At 41.3% G+C, this 27242-nt stretch overlaps 1 protein-coding gene and 1 long non-coding RNA gene across 2 annotated transcripts in view; both read left to right on the forward strand.

Annotated features, from left to right (window-relative positions):
• Positions 1 to 27242, forward strand: part of LOC125297241 (zinc finger protein 729-like) — a 540495-nt gene that overhangs the window by 341498 nt on the left and 171755 nt on the right. The window lies entirely within an intron of this gene.
• LOC125297432 lies at positions 6397 to 21836 on the forward strand. The gene is made up of 4 exons (XR_007194015.1): positions 6397 to 6537; positions 13393 to 13647; positions 21158 to 21487; positions 21806 to 21836. It is a non-coding gene; the product is annotated as an uncharacterized LOC125297432 (long non-coding RNA).

The following is a 27242-nucleotide window of genomic DNA, read 5'->3' on the forward strand; positions in this document are numbered from 1 at the left end:
CAAGAAGCTAGCAATCAATTCTTGTCCAAAAAGTATTGATACACCATGATACTCAATATGTTGTCCAATGGTGAGTCACTGGATTTTAGGGTTCCCCCACCTGCCAAATTCCACTTTACTTTACTTTAACCACTGTGTGCAAGTCAGATCTGTTAAGGAGATATATGGATTGAGAGGGAGTGGAGGTGCTGCTGGTCGCAGGTTTTGAGTCCGGGCAGAGCATTGCAGTGTGATGGGCACATAGCCGTGTGTGGGTCATAGATATTTCACTGGCAAAATGCAACATTTCACTTACATTTCACTTTTTGTATAGATATAGTTAGGCTACTGTAGTTTTAATGAAGTAGCCTAAGCTACAATGCACTAACATGTTTGTGTCCAAAAATATTGTATTTGCATTTGTGAAGTAAACGTGGTCATGGCACCAATGTAACCTGTGAGTGTAAGTGCCAGTGGAGGCGTTTGAGAGACTTGCAAAACACATGCACGGTCACTGTGGTGAAGATCATTTTGGCTGCACGTTACCTTCACACGGTGCCTTGATAGGGAGTGAGGAACACCGTCTTGGATGTCCAAGAGAGGAAGATGGCAACAACTAGGAAGTGGTGTCCTAGCAAAGTTTTGGCAAAACCAAAGATTCCAAGTTAAATAGATGCTGCTATCTACTTCTATCAACATTGTTTTGCTTGTATTACATATATGACGTGTCGTGCAGACACTGTAATAAAAGTGTTAAACCTTACATTTGATGTTTCTTTATTTATAAACCAGTACATAATAAGGGAGAAATGGAAAGGCTTGTATCGCACAGTAATCACATTGTAGAACCATATAAAGCCATTTCAATGAATGTGTGTCTGAAAATACCACATTCCAGAATCCAGACTCAAAATGGGCCATTTCAGCCATTTGCACTTGTAATTGCTTAGAGGCATAAACACTTAAGTCTGTGTGTGCATCAGAAAAGGTCACATTCCAGACTCAATGGGCAATATATGTTCACACTTGCATTCATGTTCCAGCTTCATCACACCTACTTACAATGAATGTTTCTGTCGTTATAAACCAGTCTATGTAATGGAGGGAAATGGAAAGGTCACATTCCTGACTCAATGGGCCATACAGTGGCGGTGTCATGTCACTCTTATCAAAGTCAAAGTCAAAGTCGGCTTTATTGTCAATTTCTTCACATGTCAAGACATACAAAGAGATCGAAATTGCGTTTCCTACTATCCCACAGTGGAGACAAGACATATTTTACCAATTAGGTCCACAGACAAACATAACATTCAAGTAAACAATATAAAAAGTAAAAATAAGAAGGCACATACAATGAAGAAATAAGAGCAGCAAAATTTGGTAGAAATTGTGCAATTGTGCATACAGTAGACAGTCAATATAATAGTGCAAAAGTCAGGCCAATAAATAAATGGCTGAGGTAGTTTTGTTTGACTTAAGTATGCAAGTGGCATAGTGGTGCAAGTTATGTAAGAGCAGCAGAAGTGTGTTCAGAAGTGTTCAGGACAACAGGACAACAACAACAAGTTGCAAGTGTGCAAGTGTACAAGTGGAGTAGTGCAAGGCAGCCATTTTGGGTCTAAAAGTCCAGGATGTTATGTAGCTGAGGGTGGAGGGGGGAGAGAGTTCAGGATCCTAACAGCCTGGTGTATGAAGCTGTTGGTGAGTCTGGTGGTGCGGGAGGCGCAGGCTTCTGTACCTCTTCCCAGAGGGCAGTAGATCAAACAAATTGTGGCCCGGGGTGACTTGCATCACTCACAATTGTGGTCGCCTTGGCGGTGAGGTGGGAGGTGTAAATGTCCTTCAGGGAGGGAGAGAAGCACCAATAATCCTTCCAGCTGTGTTCACTATGCGCTGCAGGGTTTTCCTGTTGTATTCAGTGCAGCTTCCGCCCCCACGCCGATACAGCTGGAGAGGATGCTCTCAATGGTGCCTCGTAGAATCAGGTCATGATGGCTGGTGGAGCACTTGCTCGCCTGAGTTTCCGCTTAGGAAGTACAGGCGGCGTTGAGCTTTCTTCGCCAGTGATGCAGTGTTGGTGGTCCAGGAGAGGTCTTCACTGATGTGCACCCCCAGGAATTTGGTGCTGCTCACTCTCCACCACAGCACCGTCGATGGTCAGTGGCAGGTGTTGGGTGTGACCTCCTACGGAAGTCAACAACAATCTCCTTGGTCTTGCCGACGTTCAGCAGGAGGTTGTTGTCCCTGCACCACGTGGTCAGAAGGTCGACCTCCAACCTGTATTGAGTCTCGTCGCCCTTGGTGATGAGACCCACCAGAGTTGTGTCGTCAGCAAATTTCATTATGTGGTTGTTGCTGTAGGTTGCAGTGCAGTCATCGCCAGCAGGGTGAAGAGCAGCCGACTGAGCACGCAGGCCTTGGGGCCCCCGTGCTCAGTGTGATGCTGCTTGAGATATTGTTACCAACACGTACTACTTCAGGCCTCTGACAGAGGAAGTCCAGTAGCCAGTTGCAGAGGTAGGTACTGAGTCCCAGTTTGTCAAGTTTGCAGATGAGTTGTTGTGGTATTATGGTGTTGAATGCAGAACTGAAGTCTATAAACAGCAATCTCACATATGAGTCTCTTTTCTCCAGGTGGGTGAGGGCTGGGTGGAGGGCAGAGCAGATTGCATCCTCTGTGGACCGTTTGGCTCGGTATGCAAACTGGAAGGGGTCCAGGGTGGGGGGGAGAATGGATTTGATGTGTGACATGACAAGCCGCTCAAAGCACTTCATGATGATGGGTGTCAGTGCCACGGGGCGGTAGTCATTGAAGCAGGATGGAGCAGTTTTCTTCGGCACAGGTATGATGGTGGCAGCTTTGAAACATGATGGGACGATGGCTTGCTTCAGGGAAGTGTTAAAGATGTCTGTGAAGACATCCTTAAGCTCCTCAGCGCAGTCCTTCAGCGCACGACCTGGGATGTTGTCTGGGCCTGCTGCCTTACGGGTGTTGATAGCAGCAAGTGTCCTCTTCACGCTGTCGGGAGAGAGGCACAGGGGCTGCTCGTGTGGAGGGGGAGGGGTCTTCTGTGGGCAAGTGCTGTTTTGTGCTTCAAAGCGAGCAAAGAAACGGTTCAGATTGTTGAGCAGAGGGATGTTGCTCTCACAGCTCTGTGGCGCGGGCTTGTAGTCCGTGATGGCCTGAATGCCCTCCCATAGGCTTTGTGCGTTCCTGCTGTCTTTGAAGTGGGTGGTATCTTGTGAGTGTATTCCTTTTTTGCTTCCTTGATGCCACGGGACAGGTTGGCTCTCGCTGTTCTCATGCCAGCTTCATCCCCAGCTCTGTAGGCTTTGTCTCTGGCCCTCAGCAGCCTGAGGACATCCCCTGTCAGCCATGGCTTCCAGTTAGCCCGAGTGATGATGTCTTTTGTGTGGGTCACATCATCAATGCACTTGGTGATGTAAGAGGTTACAGTGTCTGTGTACTCCTCTATGTCTGTCTGATTGTTGTAAGTGGCTGCTTGCTTAAACATTTCCCAGTCTGTTGTGTCAAAGCAGTCTTGAAGAGCATCAGAGGCTCCCTCAGGCCACACTTTTACCTGCTTGCGAACCGGTTTGTTTGCTTTCACTCTTTGTCTGTATGCGGGCATTAGCATAACAGTGATATGGTCAGAAAGTCCAATGTGGGGGAGGGGGTGGCTTTGTATGCTCCTTTGTGTGTAGTGTAGACCAGGTCCAGGATGTTGTCTCCTCTTGTTGGAAAATCAACATGCTGGTGTAGTTTTGGAAAAACAGTTTTCAGGTCTGCATGGTTAAAATCTCCAGCGAAGATGGTGAAACCGTCTGGGTGTGCCGTCTGTTGTTCACTGACAGCCTGGTACAGTTCACTAAGAGCCGTGTTCCTATCGCTGTTATTGTTGGTAGGCGGGATGTATACTGCGACTAGCAGAATCGCAGTAATTTCCCTTGGCAGGTAAAAAGGACGGCACTTTATGATCATAAACTCCGCCAGTGGTGAGCAGTGTTTGCATACTACTACAGTGTCCCGGCACCATTCGTCACGGATGTAAACACAGATTCCTTCTCCTCGTGATTTTCCACCCTTTACAATGTAGATGCCTTCGATTCTGAAATCCTTGGACACAACTTTGCACTGACATGGTTCATACTATTTGCGGGTGTGATGGTTCATATTATTTAAGGGTGTGATAACAATGCAAGGTATCCTTTGCATGACTGCAGTGAGGTGCCTTTGTAACTAAACATACTTGGGTGACAAATAAACACGCTTAGCCTTGGATGAGTTAAACAATATAAATGTGTTTATTGTAAGACAAAAAGTTCAAACAATAACAAAAGTGCAAAATAAGATTACAACACAAAAGGTTAATTAACACTGTGTTCCAAATTATTAGGCAAATTGGATTTAAGTGTCATAAACATTTGCTTTTCAATTAAACTCATAGATGGTATTGTGTCTCAGGGCTCTTTGGATCATGGAAATCAATCTCAGATACCTGTGATAATTAGTTTGCCAGTTGAACCCAATCAAAGGAAAACTACTTAAGAAGGATGTTCCTCATTATTAAGCATGCCACAGGTTTCAAGCAATATGGGAAAGAAAAAGGATTTCTCTGCTGCTGAAAAGCGTGACATTGTGTACTGCCTTGGACAAGGTATGAAAATGTTGGATATTTCCCGAAAACGTATGCGTGATCATCGTACTGTAAGGAAATTTGTCGCTGATTCAGAGCACAGGTGGGTTCGTGCAGACAAAGGCTTAATAAGGAAGGTTTCTGCCAGCAGTGTTGGGAAGAATACTTTTAAAATGTAATCAGTTACAGAATACATGCCCTAAAATGTAATTTGTAACGAATTCCGTTACATTACTCCATCTAAGTACCGTATTCTAAATACTTGGATTACATAAGCGCTGTTTTACATTTTATCAAGTGGTAAATCAATCTGGTAATTCAGTCTGTAAGACCCACAGGCGATGTCAGCAAAAACCCCACAACTTAACTTTATAGGATAAACTGAAACATTATACATTTTGTAAGTGCACAAGATCATCTCACAGAAATATTAGAATTTCAGTTAAAAAAGCCCAGAAATTCATACGAGAAGGATTCTAAAAGTAACCCCTTAAAATGGCCAAAGTAACTGTATTCTGAATACCAGTCATTGAAAATGTAACTGTAACTAAATACAGTTACTCATATTTTGTATTCTGAATACGTAATCCCGAATACATGTATTCAGTTACTTCCCAACACTGCCTGCCAGACAAATTCATATGATTAAGAGAGCAGCAGCTAAAATGTCATGGCAAAGCAGCAAACAGGTATTTGAAGCCGCTGGTGCCTCTAGAGTCCTGCGAACTTCAAGGTGTAGGATCCTCAAGAAGTTTGCAAGTGTGCATAAACCTACTATTTGGCCACCCCTAAATAATGCTCACAAGCAGAAACGGTTGCATTGGGCTCAAGAATACATGAAGACTAATTTTCAAACAGTTTTGTTAACGGATGAGTGCTGTGCATAGTTGGTCCAGTGATGGAGTTTTTTTAGTTGATTTTTTTAAGTTGTTTATTTTTGGGGAAAATATACTGTTATCATTGAGAGGTTTGTTTAACCCTTAGAACCCTAAGCTGTTTTTAGGGCATTTTCACTACCTTTATTCTTAAGGATAAAGGTAGTGAAAATGGGGATCATTATAAGTGCCACACACACATTATATATTGTTTTTCAATTTTCATTTCATCTGCCATTGTGTTTTTTGATGCACTTTGCGTCAATCGGGTTCTAAGGGTTAATAAAATAAGAATTATACTTTAACGGTAAAATAGAAAGTTGAAATAATACAACTGTGTAAAAAAAAAAAATATTGAGTACAAGTCAAATACAACAGAGAGAAATCATTCTTTAAAGCTTTGTGTAGTTTGTCATTGTGCCTGCCTCACTGCTTGTCCACCATCCTGATGATGCACTTCGATCTTCCCTCATCGACCTTATCTCCATCCTCATCTCTGGGCAGCAGCCATGGAAGCAGCATCAGACCTCTCGAGGTAGGCCAAGAGGTCATCCTCCAGCCTCTGCCGCAACCAAGCTGTGGTTGAGGAAGACTAAAAAATAAAAAAATAAACACAATGTATGTTACAGACTGAAACTTGGGTATATGCTGTGAATGAACACCACAAAACTCTCATTTGCAGTCCACCTTACAGCAATCTACAACCATTTACCATTTCTATTGTCCTCTGAGTAGCTGTAGGCCTGTCCATTGTCTATTAAACCACTAGTAACAACACACATTGAGGTTTAGGCCTACTTTACACACTCCTGTACAGTAGGTGGCGAAATAACGATGCAATCGAAACTAAAGAAGAAGAAAGTCGCAGTGACGCATGCACGACTCACTTCCTGTTTATGCTCACTTCGGGTAACGCAAGAAGGAACATACAAGCAGTCCACCCTGTGATAACATGTGTACGTAGATGTTGGTTCAATACATTTTGTGTCAACAAACACCAAATCAGCAGATCGGAGTCGACGGAGCAGGGAACTTGTCGGAGGAAGGTATGTGTTTTTGTCATAAACACTTGGCGGGAGCTAGGTTAGTTAGCCCAACTTCGCAAGTAACTTCGACTGCTGATCTCAACACAACTTAAGAAGCAATACATTCAAACGTTCTTTACAGATCAGTATTTTCTCCCGAAACATAGACTACTTGGGCGAGCCAATAACCTCGCATAGGCCTACACCCAGGGTGCGATTTGTGAAAAAGAAAACAAGGGGGGATGCTTCTGAAAGATTTTTGGAGTTGCGCTGGGCCTCTAGAATCTTTGCTTGGATGCAGCATACCATTTCACAAGCTATGGATGTGAACACAGGTCCGGTGCTTCTGTCACTAGTCTGATAATGTTGCGCAATTAATTTATAAAGGAACCACGGACCGACAGAAAAATAAAACAAACGTTTTCGTAACCAGGAGGAAATGCACGTTGATCTGATTGCGTCTCCAGCGTGTTTAACTGGCATTGCCTACCTAACAGGGAAGTGTCTGAAGATCTGTCTGCAGCTTGCTTGCCAGCCTTTCTTAGTACTTAACAAAAGTTGTGAAATATGAACGCATATCCGTTTTTTGAATGTCGGCGATAGCATGTACACAGTCTGGCCACTTTCCATTGCCAAGCGTTAGCAGCTAACTGTCTTGAACGCGGTACTCTGAAGTTTAAAACTATTGGCTGCCCAGAGCCACTCTGGATTTCTTCTTCTTCTTTTTATATGGCGGTTGGCAACCAGCTTTTTGGTGCATTACCGCCACCATCTAGACTGGAGTGTGGATCAAATGGTCATCCTACACTTTCCTAAATTCTTTTAAATAACCCAGTTACCTTCAAAAAAGAAAACAAAAAGGAAAAACAAATTTCACCTGATTCTCTTTGCAGTATATCATTCAAATTTAATGTCATCTGGATTTCACCAAGTTGTGAGATAAATCTTTGTCTGGCTTGATGGTACTCAGGACAAAACATAATTACATGCTCTATGGTCTCTTGACTATTACAATATTCACACATTCCATCAACATGCTTTTCATGGTAACTAATGTTCTGTTTAATCCTGTATGTCCTAGCCTCATTCTGGACACCACATCTTCTTCTTGCTTGCTTCTGCATGTATTCCTGCTCCTCCCCACCTTTCCTTGAAGACTATGCAGGTGTCTTCCAGACTGTTCAGTTATCCCATACAAATTGCCATTTTTCATTTATTTTAGCTTTGATTATACTTTTGACTTCAGCTTTGCTGTATTTAATATTCAACTCTATATCAGACTTCCCTGCTGCTTTCTTTGCACATTTATCTGCTAATTCATTACCTCCTACACCTATATGAGCTGGTACCCATATAAATGTAGTACTAATACCAGACTTAAGCAGATTGTTGGCTAATTGCATTACTTCATATACTATGTCCTGTCTAGACTCAGAGTGACAACGTTTAAGGCTTATTAAAGCTGAGCTAGAGTCTGGCCTTAATCACAGCTTGCTTAGGTCTATTGCTCTCTACCCACAATAAGGCCATCCATATTCCTATAATTTCTGCTGTGTATACAGCTAAATCATCATTGATTCTCTTTCCAGATTCAATGTTTAATTGAGGGATAACATAAAGCAACTCCCATTTTCTTATCAGTCTGCTTAGATGCATCAGTATATAAAATGACTGCTTCTTTATATTTGCTTTCGCAATGTAACTCTGGACCCTGTAATGATCCACTTCAACATCCTTCTTTTCCTCTAATAAGCCCAAGTCTACTGGAACCTCTGACATCAGCCAAGGAGGAACAACAGGATATGCCACTGTAGGGCTTATTTCAAGAGCACTGATTCCCATATTTATTACCTTTTGTTTTATTGTCCAACCAACACTTTTAATAAGGTAACTCTCTCTCTCTTGACACTGCCATAAGACTGATTGACTCATGTGTTTTTCACTATGACCCCTTAGATTTGTCCAATACACAAGAGACAGCTGGTCTCTTCTAAGATAGAGAGGCATCTCTCCCATCTCTACCTGGACTGCTGCCACTGGCGTGGTCTTAATTGCCCCACAGCATAGCTTCAAACCTTGGTTCTGAATTACATCTAGTTGCTTAAGTGATGTTTTAGCAGCAGACCCATACACTACACACCCATAGTCAAATACAGATCTCATCAGCCCTGTATAAATGGCTTTTAAAGCAGGTCTACTTGCTCCCCATTCAACTCCACGCAGACACCTCATCACATTCAGCACTTTCTTGCATTTCTCAATATTTTTTGTATATGCATTGTCCAATTTAATGGCTTGTCAAACCACATTCCTAAATATTTGAAGAATTCCACTCTTTCTAAATCTGCCCCAGATAATTTGATTTTAACATCTTCATTTATTTTCTTCCTAGAGAAGAATAAAGTCTTTGTTTTATCTATTGAGATCCTAAACCCCCATTGAAGGGCCCATTCTTGGACTCTGTTCACTGCCTGTTGCATCTTACCCACCACAAAATCTATATTTCTTCCTTTTTCCACATTGCTCCATCATCTGCAAACAATGCCACCCCAACTGAATTTTGTATGTCTTTAAAAATATCATCAATCATTATTGAAAATAATAGTGGACTAACAATACTTCCTTGTGGGACACCATTTTCCACACTGTATTGCTCACTTAATTCTCCATTTATTTTAATTTGAATTGTTCTATTAGACAAAAACCATTTAATCCATTGGAACATCCGTCCCTTTATTCCCAATATTTTAACCTTTATCAGTATACCTTCTTTCCACAACAAATCATATGCCTTCTCAATGTCAAAAAACACTGCCACTACATTTTCTTTGTTCACTTGAGCCTTCCTTATTGTATCCTCAAGGCATACAATGGGATCCATGGTGCCTCTACCTTTCCTGAATCCACTTTGATAATGATTCATTAATCCTTTCGTTTCAACCCAATATGTAAGCCTGTCATTAATCATCCTTTCCATAGTTTTTCCCATCTGGGATGTTAATGCAATAGGTCTATAGTTAATTGCTATTTTAGGATCTTTCCCAGGTTTCCTAATAGGAATAATTATAGACTCCTTCCATGTTCTAGGAATACAGCCATCTATCCATACTTTATTATATAGACTTAACAAAACTTCCTTCCCTTATCACTTAAGTTCTCCAACATGGAATAGCAGATTTTATCCATCCCTGGAGATGACTTACCTAATTTACTTAATGCCTTATTGAGTTCAGATTTCGGAAATAACACATCCAATACCCCTTCTTCGCTATCCTCAATGTCAAACACATTGCGATATTTTTCAATTGTAACTTCTCTACCTCTTTTTTCTTCTTGATTTAAATTCCCTGAGCTGTGCACCTTGGCTAATGTTTTAGCCATAACCTCTGCTTTTTCCTTATTATTGGTGATCGTTCTTTTGCCCCTCAACCAACACTGGGTATCCATATTCCCTTCCATTCCCTTTCATTTTTTTAATCATATTCCAAACTCTCTCCACTGGAGTTCGACCAATAGAGTCACAGAACTTTTTCCAATGATGTTTTTTAGCTTGTCTTATTGTTTTCCTAACTATTGCCTGAGATCTTTTATATTGAACTAAATTCTGAAAATTATGTGTTCTTTTTAACTCTTTAAAACGCTCTATTTCTACCTTTAATTGCTTCCTTACATTCTGTAGACCACCATGGCACTATTTTAGTTAACGTCTTAGGCTTAGTTTTTGGGATTGATACTCCTGCTGCAACAATTATTCCACTGCCAATTTCATTACACAATTTCTCAATATCCTGATTTTTATCAATAGATAGTAACAATTCATCACTTACTTCTCTATACTTACCCCAATCTGCTTTTCCTAAAATCCATCTCTCTTCTCTTATGTCATGTTCATTTCTTAATTCCACTCCTATCTGAATTCTAATGGGATAATGATCACTTCCTACTGTGCTTTCCCTAACTACCTCCCAGTCACATCTATCTGCAATGGTTTTGTGACAATAGTTAGATCTATTGCTGACTCTGTACCCCTTGCCACATCTATTCTAGTCCCAGATCCATCATTCAAACATACTAACTCTTTCTCTTCCATAAATTCTTACTACTACATTTCCATTCCCATCATCCCTCTCTCCCCATAATGTACTATGTGCATTAAAATCCCCACACCAGATAATTCTCCCTGTCAAATCCTTCCAAATATCCTCCAGTTGCCTTATCTCCACTTGTCTACATGGGTTATAAAGTTTATAATTGTCACATTATCTTCATTTGTCCATACTTCTGTAGCAATGTATTCCAAGTCATTCCCCCTCTTTACCTCTCTATACTGAAGTCCCCTTTGTATAAAAAATTACAACTCCTCCTCCTTTACCTATTTCCCTATCCCTTCTTATAGAGCCATACCCCTTTATTACAAAAATCCAACCTAGGCACTAGCCAGGTTTCTTGTATACAAATAATATTAGGTTTCTCTTGTAAATTTTCAACATATTTTTTTTGAATTCTTGGCCGTTTGCAATTAAACTCCTAGCATTCCACTGAAGTATAATTAAAACCATTATACAGGCCCACTCCATGACTGTGATTGTTGTGTTTCATCATTAAGAATATCTCTTACTCTTTCCCAAGGCATTCCCTTTGCATCCAGGTATTTTTCAGCTGACTTTACAATTATTTTAATTCTTTCAGTTCTACTAGTGGTCTGTGCTGAGCAATTGATTATCTCAGCCATGAAGAGCACAAAATCACCTTTTACTCACAATCAACGATCTTCTTTTAGTTGATCACACTTTACACATTCCTTTACATCTTTAGTCCCATCCTTTATTGTTTCTACCAGTACACCTACACCTCTTGGGACTTTCTTAGTTGCCTCTGCATAGGAAACCCCTTGGACTACTTTAATTAGCTGTACCTCCTGCATTCTTTTGTTAGCCTCACAACCTCCATATGCTGCACTATGTTCTCCTCCACAGTTGCAACATTTTAGTTTTGCCCTTCTTCACACTTTCCCATATTCATGTTCACCATTACATTTGCTACATCTTTGTTTTGCCCTTGCATATCGCTGCTACATGCCCATATCTTTGACATTTAAAAACACCGCAGTGGTGGAGGAATGTAAACCATGACATCATAGCTCATGTAACCAATCAAGACTTTTCCTGGGGTTTAGCTTAGTCAAAAGTTAACAGTACTGATAGACTGTCACATATAACTCCATTCCTTCTTGTTTTAAGTCGCTTTGCTTCCCTTACTTTAACATTTTGTATTCCTTCTCTCACTGAATCCACTGACTCACTTAGAGGAATCCCAGAGATCACACCCCTAACAAAGTTTTTTGTCATATGCCATTGAACACTTCACTCGCTGTCCATTTAGTTTATTTGTCTTTATTGCTTTCTGTTGTTGTTCATCACTTTTACATATTACCAGTAAAGAACCATTCCTCAATTGTTTAGCTCCTTACCTCCCCAATGTCTTTATGCAGACTTTTGGTTAGTTGGATTGGACTCCACTCGTTAAAAGTAGTCCCCTCTTGTAACAATTTGATAAACACCTTGAACTCATCTTCACTCCTTTTTCACGTTTTTATTTAGTTATCAATGTCACTATAATCTGATTCGTCTCTATCTTTAGTTTTCCGTTTTCCTATTGATTACTTTCCACTCATCCAAACTCCCGTCCAACATCCATCTCCCCATCCTCACTTCCTGATCCGTCATTTCCTGACCTCTGACCATTCACAGTCCAGTTGTTGCCAACCGCCTGTAGCTCACGCTCACCAGACAAACGTCTACGCTCCTTTCCTCCAGTCGCCGCCATTCCCTCCGCTCCATTCCGCCACTCTGGATTTGCCATAACCAATCGTTAACGTTTGGTCGTGACCATAAACAGTAAAAAATATGGACAGTCATCACGTAGACGTCAAACGAGGCGGGTGCATAGGGGCGGGTGAAGCAAATTTCAACCGTTTCGTGTTGGTCGACGAGGCTTTCTGCCCAGGCTCAGGGGACGTAAATGTAACGTAGGCACGTAGTCTGACTCGTGTAACTCTTGTGATAGCTGCACCGAGAGATTGGGTGTGTAGCCACTTACTTCGTTACCACCATGTCTACATTACTGTTCTAAATGTCCTAGTTGTTCGTAGATAAACGTGATTTAATATAAACAACACTCGCTACATTCATAGCCTAGGCTCATGTCAATCCATCAAAACTTTGCTGAAATGTTGCGCTCCGATGCTTTCGTTCTTATCCAGAAAATACGGTTATTTTACTCCTATGCGACGCTTTCACCCGGTCTGGTTGTATGCTTATTATGTCACTTTAGCATTGATTTCGGAAAAAAGTGTATCACTCAGCCGGTAAGTTAGTTACGAGGTTATGACGCCAATCACACAATGTTGTATTACTCCGAAAATAGAAAAAGTTCATATAAAGGCTTAAAACACTTAAGCTGTAATGTTATTTGATGTCGAAGTGGCGCCAAAATTGAATGGGGTTCAATAGGGATGGCTAGGTTGGACTGGTTGCAGTTCCTCTTGTTCCACGTGAGGGCGCTCGCAGGTGGGGCAAAGAAAATATACACTGACCAATTTTTACATTTTAAAGTCACTATTGTTCTAAAGTAATTATTCTAAAAAGCCTTTCAAACTTGTCAATGACGTCATTCATTAGCACAATGCTTGCGTGTTGTGGGCAACAACGACCCAGGCTGTAAGAAATTAAAAGGACATAACATAAGTACTCGTTCATTCATTGATTTGCAAATAATTATTTACAGAGTTGCTTTCTGTTTTTTTTTTTTTTTTTTTAGAGAAGGAAACTGACTTTGATCTTTCTATTTATCTTTATTTTCTGTCTCTGACTACAGGCAATTGATCTGCTTTGGAGGGGGATCATCTTTGTTCTGCTAGCAACATGGATCTCGGACTTCCCTCAAGTTCTGGCTGTGCTGAAACACACCAGGTTGATCTGAGTTTTATATTGAAAAAAGAAAACATCAAAGAGGAGGAATATGATCATATGATTTCATGTCCAGATGAGACACCGAGGTCTACTTACAATGAAACGCTAAGGACAACAGTGAAGACTGAAGAGGAGGAGCAGCAGCTCGACCAGCTGGAAAGTAAGTCCTCTCACATAGAGATACATAGACTGGTGTGTGGCACATAGAGATACATAGACTGGTGTGTGGCACATAGAGATACATAGGCTGGTGTGTGGCACATAGAGATACATAGACTGGTGTGTGGCACATAGATACATAGACTGGTGTGTGGCACATAGATACATAGAGATACATAGACTGGTGTGTGGCACATAGAGATACATAGGCTGGTGTGTGGCACATAGAGATACATAGACTGGTGTGTGGTACATAGAGATACATAGATAAATAGACTGGTGTGTGGCACATAGAGATACATAGATAAATAGACTGGTGTGTGGTACATAGAGATACATAGACTGGTGTGTGGTACATAGAGATACATAGACTGGTGTGTGGTACATAGAGATACATAGACTGGTGTGTGGTACATATAGATACATAGATAAATAGACTGGTGTGTGGTACATATAGATAGATAAATAGACTGGTGTGTGGTACATAGATACATAGATAAATAGACTGGTGTGTGGTACATAGAGATACATAGATAAATTGACTGGTGTGTGGTACATAGAGATACATAGACTGGTGTGTGGCACATAGAGATACATAGACTGGTGTGTGGTACATAGAGATAAATAACTGGTTATTGTGGGTACATATAGATACATAGATAAATAGTGGTGTGTACATATAGATAGATAAATAAATGTGGACATAGATGTGTGATAAACATATAGATACATAGATAAATAGACTGGTGTGTGGCACATACATAAATACATAGATAAATAGACTGGTGTGTGGTACATAGAGATACATAGATAAATAGACTGGTGTGTGGTACATAGAGATACATAGATAAATAGACTGGTGTGTGGTACATATAGATACATAGATAAATAGACTGGTGTGTGGTACATATAGATAGATAAATAGACTGGTGTGTGGTACATAGATACATAGATAAATAGATAAATAGACTGGTGTGTGGTACATAGAGATACATAGATAAATAGACTGGTGTGTGGCACATAGAGATACATAGACTGGTGTGTGGCACATAGAGATACATAGACTGGTGTGTGGTACATATAGATACATAGATAAATAGACTGGTGTGTGGTACATATAGATAGATAAATAGACTGGTGTGTGGTACATAGATACATAGATAAATAGACTGGTGTGTGGTACATAGAGATACATAGATAAATAGACTGGTGTGTGGTACATAGAGATACATAGATAAATAGACTGGTGTGTGGCACATAGAGATACATAGACTGGTGTGTGGCACATAGAGACACATAGATAAATAGACTGGTGTGTGGTACATAGAGATACATAGATAAATAGACTGGTGTGTGGTACATAGAGATACATAGATAAATAGACTGGTGTGTGGCACATAGAGATACATAGACTGGTGTGTGGCACATAGAGATACATAGATAAATAGACTGGTGTGTGGCACATAGAGATACATAGACTGGTGTGTGGCACATAGAGATACATAGATAAATAGACTGGTGTGTGGTACATAGATACATAGATAAATAGACTGGTGTGTGGTACATAGAGATACATAGACTGGTGTGTGGCACATAGAGATACATAGATAAATAGACTGGTGTGTGGTACATAGATACATAGATAAATAGACTGGTGTGTGGCACATAGAGATACATAGACTGGTGTGTGGCACATAGAGATAAATAGACTGGTGTGTGGCACAATTTTGTGACTCTAGATGGTACTGGTCTGTGGCAGCAGTGTGTTGTATTACATTAGCTGCTTTCAGGCATAAGTTTAAGTCCGCATAGATAGATAGATAGATAGATAGATAGATAGATACTTTATTGATCCCCAGGGGAAATTCAAGGTCACAGTAGCATACACATTCACTAACAGCAGAAAGTAATTAAAAGTATATAATATAAAAAAACTAAAGCAATAAGGACAGTAGAAGATAAATATATACTAAAATACAAATTATACTAAATAACACTTAATCTAAATCAATTCTAAGAAAAAACAGTATCCACATAGTGGGTGATTAATCAATCAAGATGCGCTTGCAATGACTGAGGCAGGGACTGAGCTGTTCTGTTGATAAGCGCTTGGGCCGTACATCGGAACAACATATCCCTCGAGACATCACATATCACTCGAAGGGTCGGACATCCATTTGCTAAAAATCTGCATATAGTGTGGAGGACATGTCTGAAAACAGTTATACTCATTCACATGCAGAAGGTATGTTACAAGCTCATTCAGTCAGCAAAGCTGCGCCTTTAGATGAGACGTATAAGTTTAGACAAAACAATGTCCGTTGCAGTTCATTTGTTACTTTAGCTGTATCTCTGGTCTTTTAAAATTGCAATTGCAGTCAGCTGATTGAACGTGCCTGCTGATTTGAGGATGCCAGACCAGGAAGCCATGGATTTTTCTTCCCACCAGGGCTTGAAAATATTTTTTTTCCTCAGTAGAAAAAACTGTCCCGAATTCTACTTGGTATTGTCCCGGAGTTAAAGTGTAATTCCAGTAAAAATTGACCCCGGAGTGTTTTTCTGCATTAAAACATCACATAAGCCGTGGAGACAGTATTTTTCGTTGATCAACCACTACAGAGCTTGGCCCGGTATATGCTTTGGCCCCAAAACGCAAACCGTTGATTAGCTCCGGTTAGTGAGCTAAACGCATCCCAAATAGCATTTTTTAACCAGTAAAATTGTTCAAAACAGCACCAAACCTTGTCAGTGGCTTGCTCAGGGTCCTTAGATATAAAATGAAGCACCAGCAACGTAGTTAGCAGACCCGGAGCCTATTAGAACAGACGGTTAATCTCACAAAAGACTGAGATCTCACACAGAGCATGTTGTCTATTGCCGGAAGGTAATGATTTATATGAACTTTCCTTCGAGAGGAGCTGGTAGGGGAATAGTTGGTAAGTGTTCTTAACAGTCTTCTGTAATAAACTCCGGGTTTGCTAGCTTCGTTGTTTGTGCTTAGCGGCTATGTAATGAACAACAGTTACAAAAGGTGACATTGGGTTGGTGTATTTGTTATTTAAAAAAATAAAATAAAACAATAATGAAAAGAAAACGCCAAGATGGCGGCGCGTACACACGCAGCGACCTCTCTCTGTCCCAACCGTGACGGTGTTTTGTTCGCTTAAAAGTGTTTGTCCCAAAGTTTTACGTGTTCGTCTCGTCTTTACTACGCCGTACTACAAGTACAGCAGGCAGTTTTAATTGACATCTGCAAAAGCAAGTTTTGCAGCGCTTCTGACTTTGCAACAGAGACGCTAAAGGAACTTCCGGACTACTCCGCCTGCAACAACACGGACTTCGCCTGCTATTCCTCCCCGAAAGAAAGCGCCGGAAGCGGTGTCGCGAGGAAGCAGAAGAGGGGCAAGCGCTGAGTCGCCCGGCCAGGCTAGCGCCCAGCCCAACTTCGCCCAGCAATACCATCCATTCTCCTGGCAAATGTAATGATCACTGGACAACAAAATGGATCACATACGACTGCTGAGATCAACGAACCGACAGTAAGTAACTGCTGTGTGCTCGTCTTCACTGAGACTTGGTTAAATGACAACATTCCGGACTCTGCTGTACAACTGGAGCAGCTAGCATGCTATCGAGCAGACAGGGCCATTGTAAAGGGAGGTAAATCCGCGAGGAGGAGGAATCTGTGTTTACATCCGTGGCCGAATGGTGCGGGACACTGTAGTAGTATGCAAACACTGCTCACCACTGGCAGAGTTTATGATCATAAAGTGCCGTCCTTTTTACCTGCCAAGGGAAATTACTGCGATTCTGCTAGTCGCAGTATACATCCCGCCTACCAACAACAACAGCGATAAGAACGCTGCGTCTCTTAGTGAACTGTACCAGGCTGTCAGTGAACAACAGACAGCACACCCAGACGGTTTCACCATCTTCACTGGAGATTTTAACCATGCTGATCTCAAAACTGTACTTCCAAAGCTACACCAGCATGTTGATTTTCCAACAAGAGGAGATAACATCCTGGACCTGGTCTACACTGCACACAAAGGAGCATACAAAGCCACCCCCTCCCCACATTGGACTTTCAGACCATATCACTGTTATGCTAATGCCCGCATACAGACAAAGGGTAAAAGCGAACAAACCCGGTTTGTAAGCAGGTAAAAGTGTGGCCTGAGGGAGCCTCCGATGCTCTTCAAGACTGCTTTGACACAACAGACTGGGAAATGTTTAAGCAGGCAGCCACTTACAACAACCGACAGACATAGAGGAGTATACAGACACTGTAACCTCTTACATCACCAAGTGCATCGATGATGTGACCCACACAAAAACATCATCACTCACTGGCTAACTGGAAGCCATGGCTGACAGGGGATGTCCTCAGGCTGCTGAGGGCCAGAGACAAAGCCTACAGAGCTGGGGATGAAGCTGGCATGAAAACAGCGAGAGCCAACCTGTCCCGTGGCATCAAGGAAGCAAAAAGGAATACACTCACAAGATAACCACCCACTTCAAAGACAGCAGGAACGCACAAAGCCTATGGCAGGGCATTCAGGCCCTCACGGACTACAAGCCCGCGCCACAGAGCTGTGAGAGCAACATCCCTCTGCTCAACAACCTGAACCGCTTCTTTGCTCGCTTTGAAGCACAAAACAGCACCTGCCCACAGAAGACCCATCCCCTCTACATGAGCAGCCCCCTGTGCCTCTCTGCCGACAGCGTGAAGAGGACACTTGCTGCCATCAACACCGTAAGGCAACAGGTCCAGACAACATCCCAGGTCGTACGCTGAAGGACTGTGCAGGGGAGCTTAAGGATGTCTTCACAGACATCTTTAACACTTCCCTGAAGCAAGCCATCGTCCCATCATGTTTCAAAGCTGCCACCATCATACCTGTGCCGAAGAAAACTGCTCCATCCTGCTTCAATGACTACCGCCCTGTGGCACTGACACCCATCATCATGAAGTGCTTTGAGCGGCTTGTCATGTCACATATCAAAGCCATTCTCCCCCCCACCCTGGACCCCTTCCAGTTTGCATACCGAGCCAAGCGGTCTACAGAGGATGCAATCTGCTCTGCCCTCCACCCAGCCCTCACCCACCTGGAAAAAAAAGAGACTCATATGTGAGATTGCTGTTTATAGACTTCAGTTCTGCATTCAACACCATAATACCACAACAACTCATCTGCAAACTTGACAAACTGGGACTCAGTACCTACCTCTGCAACTGGCTACTGGACTTCCTCTGTCAGAGGCCCCAAGTAGTACGTGTTGGCAACAATACCTCAAGCAGCATCACACTGAGCACAGGGGCCCCCCAAGGCTGCGTGCTCAGTCCGCTGCTCTTCACCCTGCTGACGCATGACTGCACTGCAACCTACAGCAACAATCACATAGTGAAATTTGCTGACGACACAACTCTGGTGGGTCTCATCACCAAGGGCTTAATTTGAGACTCAATACAGGTTGGAGGTCGACCATCTGACCACGTGGTGCAGGGACAACAACCTCCTGCTGAACGTCAGCAAGACCAAAGAGATTGTTGTTGACTTCCGGAGAGGTCACACCCAACACCTGCCACTGACCATCGACGGTGCTGTGGTGGAGAGAGCGAGCAGCACCAAATTCCTGGGGGTGCACATCAGTGAAGACCTCAGCTGGACCACCAACACTGCATCACTGGCGAAGAGAGCTCAGCGGCGCCTGTACTTCCTCGTGAAACTCAGGCGAGCAAGTGCTCCACCAGCCATCATGACCACATTCTACCGAGGCACCATCGAGAGCATCCTCTCCAGCTGTATCGGCTGTGTGGGGCGAAGCTGCACTGAATACAACAGGAAAGCCCTGCAGCATAGTGAACACAGCTGGAAGGATTATTGGTGCTTCACTCCCTCCCTGAAGGACATTTACACCACCCACCTCACCCGCCAAAGGCTTACCAAAATTGTGAGTGATGCAAGTCACCCCGCTCACAATTTGTTTGATCTACTGCCCTCTGGGAAGAGGTACAGAAGCCTGCGCCCCAAGACTACCAGACTCACCAACAGCTTCATACACCAAGCCGTGGGATGCTGAACTCTCTCCCTCCTCTCCCCCCTCCACCCTCAGCTACATAACATCCTGGACATTGGACCCAAAAATGGCCGCCTGCACTACTCCACTTGCACACTTGCACACTTGCACACTTTACAACTGGTGTTGTTGTCCTGAAACACAACACTTCTGCTGCTCTTACATAACTTGCACCACTATGCCACTTTCTTCTTACTTAGGTCAAACAGAACTACCCAAGCCTTTTATTGGCCTGAATTTGCACTAGTATTTTTATTGACTGTCTATGCACAATTTCAACCACATTTTGCTGCTCTTATTTTTTCATTATTATATGTGCCCTCTTATTTACTTATTTACTTACTTTTTTGTTTACTTGAATGTTATGTTTGTCTGTGGACCTAAATTGGTAAAATATGTCTTGTCTTCACCGTGGGATAGTGAGAAACGTAATTTCGATCTCTTTGTATGTCTGGAACATGTGAAGAAATTGACAATAAAGCTGACTTTGACTTTGAAAAAAGAGAACATTAATGCATTAGAAACATCCTCTCAGTTTCTTTTAACCAGCCAGGACCCTTATCTAATCCCCCGCCCCCCTTTAACGACCCCATTTTCAAACTGTGATCCAATCAGATGGCCAAAAATAAGATTGGATCACATTTTAACAAATATATGTACCAATTGTCTAACTTCTGACTTGAATCGAAACAAATCGAGACGTAACCCCATGCAGACACATACATGCAAAGAACCACTTTGCAGGTGCACTTTTCTCTCTCTCTATATATATATATATTTCGCAGCAGAACTTGTGACCGCTGAACAGGAAAGGAAAACAAAAGTCTAGCAATCAGGAACTGTCTGGAATTTTGAAAACACAGAAGGATTAAATAGAGTGGCCATGAGACACGAGGGAACATGGATTTGAGGAGCGTAATTGGTTGTGGACGTGCACAGACAGCTACAGACACAGAGCGCACAGGAGGCCTAGGCTACTTTCACTTTGTAGTGTGCCATGTCATTACATGAAAGATGCTTCACGCCAAAACGGCGAACAAACATTATCAAATTTATCATGACGTGTTGTCACAAACACTTACACCTATTAGAAAATGTAAAAATCAACCTAAGTAAAGACGATGTTAAGTATTGTTCAGTTTATATATATTATGAATATCTCCCAACTGTATTAATCCCCCCTATGTGAAGCACTGAAGGGGAGGGACCCCCATTTTTGAAAATGAATTTTAAGCCCTTTGTAATGTGTTAGTCATAAGTAGTGATTGGCTTACATAGAATTCAAATGCAGAAGTGTTTCTATTTCAAGTTAAATATTTCCTCATTAATATTTAATTGTTTCATGTGGAATATCTATGTCATTCTAAATGGATACGGTATCTCTTGTAGAACATCTGCATCATTCTAAGTCTCTATGGTAACTCTTCCAGGTGCATCAGACCATTCGCAACAGAGGATCCAAGGACAGAATGATGAACTCAACCTGCAACTCGAAGGAAGGCTGCACCAACGCACAGTTGGCAGGAAGAGTTTCAGAGCCCTTACTGAACTTGAAAAGCCCAGACACACTATGCACACACTGTAGGGAAGCCTCATAACTGTTTCCATTGTGGAAGAGGTTTCTCACACGCGTCAAGTCTTTCACGCCACATGCGTGATCACAAAGGAGAGGAGCTGAGTCGTGAAACACAAATGCTTGAAGAACAGACTGAAGGGAAGGCTCATAAATGTTCCCAGTGTGGAAAAGGTTTTTCACACTTGTTTTTCACAGACTCACAAACGGAAGCCTCATAAACATTAATGTTTACACAGACTCCAGGGAAGCCTCATAAATGTTCCCGCTGTCGAAAATGTTTTTTATACATGTCAAGTTTTTCACGCCACATGCATGAACACGATGAAGAGGAGCAGAGTCGTGTAACACAAGTGCTTGAAACACAGACTGAAGACAAGCGTTATAAATGTTACCAGTGTGGGAAAGGTTTTTCAGAATTCCTAGCGCTTAGATACCATAAGGAATTACATGCAAAAGAGAAGACTCATGAATGTACCCGCTGTCGAAAAGGTTTTGCTCACAGGTCAAGTCTTTCACGCCACATGCATGAACACGTTGGAGAGGAGCCCAGTCGCAAAACACAAGTGCTAGAAACACCGGGAAGCCTCATAAATGTTCCCAATGAATGTCCCTTAAGCGTAGATACCATATGGAATTACATACAAAAGAGAAGACTCATGAATGTCCCTGCTGTCGAAAAGGTTTTTCACACAAGTCAAGTCTTTCACGTCACATGCTTGAACACAAAGGAGAGATCCCTAGTGAAACATTAATGCCTACACCAACTGAAGGGAAGCCTCATAAATGTTCCCATTGTGGAAGAGGTTTTTCACACATGTCAAGTCTTTCACGCCACATGCGTGATCACAAAGGGGCGAAAAGCCTAAAAAGAAACTAATACACACTGGAGAGCCGGCATCACTGGAGAAGTATCATAAATGTTCTCAGCATGGAAAATCATTTAGAACAATCACAGATCTTCATTGTAATATGCTTATGCATAGAAGCCGCAGTAAATGTGTGGAAAAGGTTTAGTCTCCTTGCTTATCGGCCCTCACGCCTCCCTCTCCCATCGTTCTCTTCCTCTGGTTGTAAGTAGACAAATGAGACGATGGCGCCCGAAGCTTTGATGATTCCTGGGGCACGGGCGAGAGAAGCCACGTGTAAATAGAGCTTGACTCGTTCACATGCAGAGATGTATTGGAGTATGTATTAGTTTATGTTCAGATTACTCTTAATAGTAGAGTAGCCGTTTAAAATGCAATAAAACAATGTCCGTTGCAGTTCATTTTCTTTATATTATTATTTTCTTTATCATTATATCAGTTCAACATGGATATAACAAACTGTTGTTGTCAAGGATACCTTCAAGGAGACATTCTTACATTGAACATATTGACAAAACAAACAAACATTGACATAATAAAAAGTAAATAAATTAAATATAAACTATCGTTGCAGTTCATTGTTGCTGTCACTTATTATCTCAGCTCTTTTAAAATAAGTAATTCGATCTAAAACCTGATTGGAATTTTTCAAGGATATGTTTTCGTTGAAGGCGTTTCAGTTAGCCTATTAGCTGGTTTGATGCTCATTGAGCTCAATGCAAATCAAACCAGCTAATAGGCTAACTGAAATACACACCATGCCAACCTCTAGGTATGGTGAAGAGTATGTGATGATGTGGGGCTATTTTAATTCCAAATTTAATTTATCAGGATGCATAGTATCCTGGATCCATGAAATAACTGGCAAAAACAACTAAAAAAATCTGCCTGCCTCTATGGGTATTCAACATAGGGGTATGAATACTTATGCACCCTGTATTTTAATGAAGAACATTTATTTATTTACGATACATTATTCATTCACAAAGAAAATTGGTGTCAGTAATGGTTGGATTTTTCCTCTTTGTTTTAGTTAAGGCGTGAAGATCCATCTACAAAAGATGATTCTTTATTCCTCTTTTTAGTCAACTTTAGCATATAGCTATTATTAGCATTTATAGGCACTATAAGTCTATCTGGGGGGGGGGGCGCGGTGTCTGGATTGGTGGTGCGTCCTTTTTGGAGCAGGCATACTCTTTGTTCCTCAGAGTTGGCAAAGGCCTTGTAGAATACCCAGCCAGGACGGTGGTCACTGCTAGATCTGAAAGACACATCATTTGGGGGGAAACTAGTTGTAAAAATAAGTAAGTATAAGTTATACTCTTTTGATCCCGTGAGGGAAATTTGGTCTCTGCATTTATTACAATCCGTGAATGAATGAAACATACACAGGACACAGTGAGGTGAAGCACACACTAACTCAGAGTATATAAGTATACTCTTTTGATCCTGTGAGGGAAATTTGGTCCCAATCCGTGAATTAGTGAAACACATTCAAGACACAGTGAGGTGAAGCACACACTAATCCCGGCGCAGTGAGCTGCCTGCAACAACAGCAGCGCTCGGGGAGCAGTTAGGGGTTAGGTGCTTGCTCAAGGGCACTTCAGCCGTGGATGTGGGGATTAAAGAGCAGTGCACATTTTTCCTACTGGGTCGGGGATCGAACTAGCAACCCTTCGGTTACAAGCCTGAAGCCCTAACCAGTAGGCCATGGCTGCCCCAAGAAGTCGGCTGCAAGAGAACTGCAGGAAACATCAGGCTGCCCCAAGATCCACTCACTATCAGTATGCAGATAAACGAAAGTTTGACTCAGGTACATTCACAAGATCCTCTCACTATCAGTATGCAGATAAACGAAAGTTTGACTCGGGTACATTCAGAAGATCCACTCACCATCAGTATGCAGATAAACGAAAGTTTGACTCAGGTACATTCACAAGATCCAATCACTATCAGTATGCAGATAAACGGAAGTTTGACTCCGGTACATTCACAAAATCCACTCACTATCAGTATGCAGATAAACGGAAGTTTGACTCCGGTACATTCACAAAAACACCCTAGGTTGCATTTTGGAGAGTTACGCTTTAACATACAATGGTCTTATATAGGATACATCTTTTCCATTGGTTTTACCCCTGAGTTTTCTGTGCTGGCTGGACTTAGCTTCTTATCCAAACAATAACAGTGTTTCTCCTTGAAATGTTTCCAGCAGCAGTGCTAGTAATTGTATAAGATAACTTTAGCTGTCACTTTAAGGCCGTAACGGCCCGTGAGGCTTGCTTGAGTCTCACGGTTTTAAGCTAACTTAGTAGCGTTGTTGTGCATTTTGCATAAGGATATGTGGATGAAATTATTTGTTTTCCATGTCATTTGTAAAAATAAGTGCTCAAAAGCCTAACAACTCGAAGAAAATCTATCTTGGATTATAGGAAACAAGTGTATTGTAATGATAATTTCTATGATTTTGGTGAGCTCTACAGGAATTATAAATAGGCTAAATAGGAATTATAAATAGGCTACTGTATGTTGGCTTCTCACTTACAAGCATAACTTCTCATCACAAACGTGTATATGTTAGGTTAAAAAACATTTTTGACAAATGAAGGGACATGAAGCAAGATAGTAGTGAGAAGTGATTTTTCTTGAAAAATCAACTTTAAATACAATAGAACAATATTTACAGTTATTTTTATAACTGAATTTATGAACATTCCAGGAAACATTCCAAACACAATGATGACCTCATAAGAGGGAGTCCAGCAAATTAAAACACATGGGATAAGGGATCATATAGGTTTTTTTTACACTGATGAGGCCAAAAACATGAATTCATTCCAGTATGTCATGCTAGAGTCTACTGCCTGACATAAAAATATCCTGATACCTTTTTTCTTTACTGGCAACCATTATTGATCTTAAAATGTGATGAAGAGGATATGAGTAAGTAGCAATGCTTGAAAATGCCAGTTGTGTCACTTGTCATCACATATAGGCCATTATATAGCCTAAACTAAATATAATCAGTAAGCAACTCATTAGTCTGTGTTCAGCCAACCATGGGCATATATATGCTTCCTTCTTTAGAGACCTGACTATAAAACCATCAGTGTATATTGGTTACCACACATTTGCTCTTTATATATCCATCTGCTTATCAACTAATGTTAGCTATAGACAGACTATTACTGATTCTACTTAACTTGTTGTATATGAAAGCCTATGTGATGGAAAATTACACAACATTTTGAAGCCATGATACATAATAGTGATCCAATCCTACTCACACCCCTAATCAATTTCTCACTGATGGCCATGATTTACTTAAAATGTGTAGCCTATTCGTCTTTACTTTGTCCCTGCCAGTCAGGCTCATGCTAAACCACTGGTATGTCATAGAGGACATTTTTGGCCTGTGTAAAAGAAAATGCAGTTAAAACCCAGACACAGGTCATCACTGTGTCTGGAATGTTCGTAAATTCAGTTATAAAAATAACTGTAAATATTGTTCTATTGTATTTAAAGTTGTTTTTTCAAGAAAAATCACTACTCACTACAATCTTGCTTCATGTCCCTTCATTTGTCAAAAATGTTTTTTAACCTGACATATACACTTTCACCCCATCACCAGGGTTGGGTAGTAACGGATTACATGTAATCTGGATTACGAAATCAGATTACAAAAATCAAGTAACTATAATCAGCCCAGATTACAATAAAAAAATGTGTAATCAGATTACAGTTACATTGTTGGGGATTACCTGTACTGTGGTGAAGATCATTTTGGCTGCATGTTACCTTCACACGGTGCCTTGATAGGGAGTGAGGAACACCGTCTTGGATGTCCAAGAGAGGAAGATGGCAACAACTAGGAAGTGGTGTCCTAGCAAAGTTTTGGCAAAACCAAAGACTCCAAGTTAAATAGATGCTTCTATCTACTTCTATCAACATTGTTTTGCTTGTATTACATATATGATGTGTCGTGTGGACACAATTCCTGTGTTTTGTAATAAAAGTGTTAAACCTTACATTTGATGTTTCTTTATTTATAAACCAGTATATAATAAGGTGGAAATGGAAAGGCTTGTATCGCACAGTAATCACATTGTAGAACCATATAAAGCCATTTAAATGAATGTGTGCCTGAAAATGTCACATTCCAGACTCAAAATGGGCCATTTCAGCCATTTGCACTTGTAATTGCTTAGAGGCATAAGCACGTAAGTCTGTGTGTGCATCAGAAAAGGTCACATTTCAGACTCAATGGGCAATATACAGTTCACACTTGCATTCATGTTCCAGCTTCATCACACCTACTTACAATTAATGTTTCTGTCGTTATAAACCAGTCTATGTAATGGAGGGAAATGGAAAGGTCACATTCCTGACTCAATGGGCCATACAGTGGCGGTGTCATGTCACTCTTATGTAGATGCCTTCCATTCTGAAATCCTTGGTCACAACTTTGCACTGACATGGTTCATACTATTTGCGGGTGTGATGGTTCATATTATTTAAGGGTGTGATAACAATGCAAGATATCCTTTGCATGACTGCAGTGAGGTGCCTTTGTAACTAAACATACTTGGGTGACAAATAAACACGCTCAGCCTTGGATGAGTTAAACAATATACATGTGTTTATTGTAAGACAAAAAGTTCAAACAATAACAAAAATGCAAAATAAGATTACAACACAAAAGGTTAATTTACACCGTGTTCCAAATTATTATGCAAATTGGATTTAAGTGTCATAAACATTTGTTTTTTTGTTTTTCAATTAAACTCATGGATGGTATTGTGTCTCAGGGCTCTTTGGATCATGGAAATCAATCTCAGACACTTGTGATAATTAGTTTGCCAGTTGAACCCAATCAAAGGAAAACTACTTAAGAAGGATGTTCCACATTATTAAGCATGCCACAGGTTTCAAGCAGTATGGGAAAGAAAAAGGATCTCTCTGCTGCTGAAAAGCGTGACATTGTGTACTGCCTTGGACAAGGTATGACAACGTTGGATATTTCCCGAAAACGTATGCGTGATCATCGTACTGTAAGGAAATTTGTCGCTGATT

This window comes from Alosa alosa, chromosome 7 (genome assembly GCF_017589495.1).
Source record: "Alosa alosa isolate M-15738 ecotype Scorff River chromosome 7, AALO_Geno_1.1, whole genome shotgun sequence".
NCBI classification, from domain to species: Eukaryota; Metazoa; Chordata; class Actinopteri; order Clupeiformes; family Clupeidae; genus Alosa; species Alosa alosa.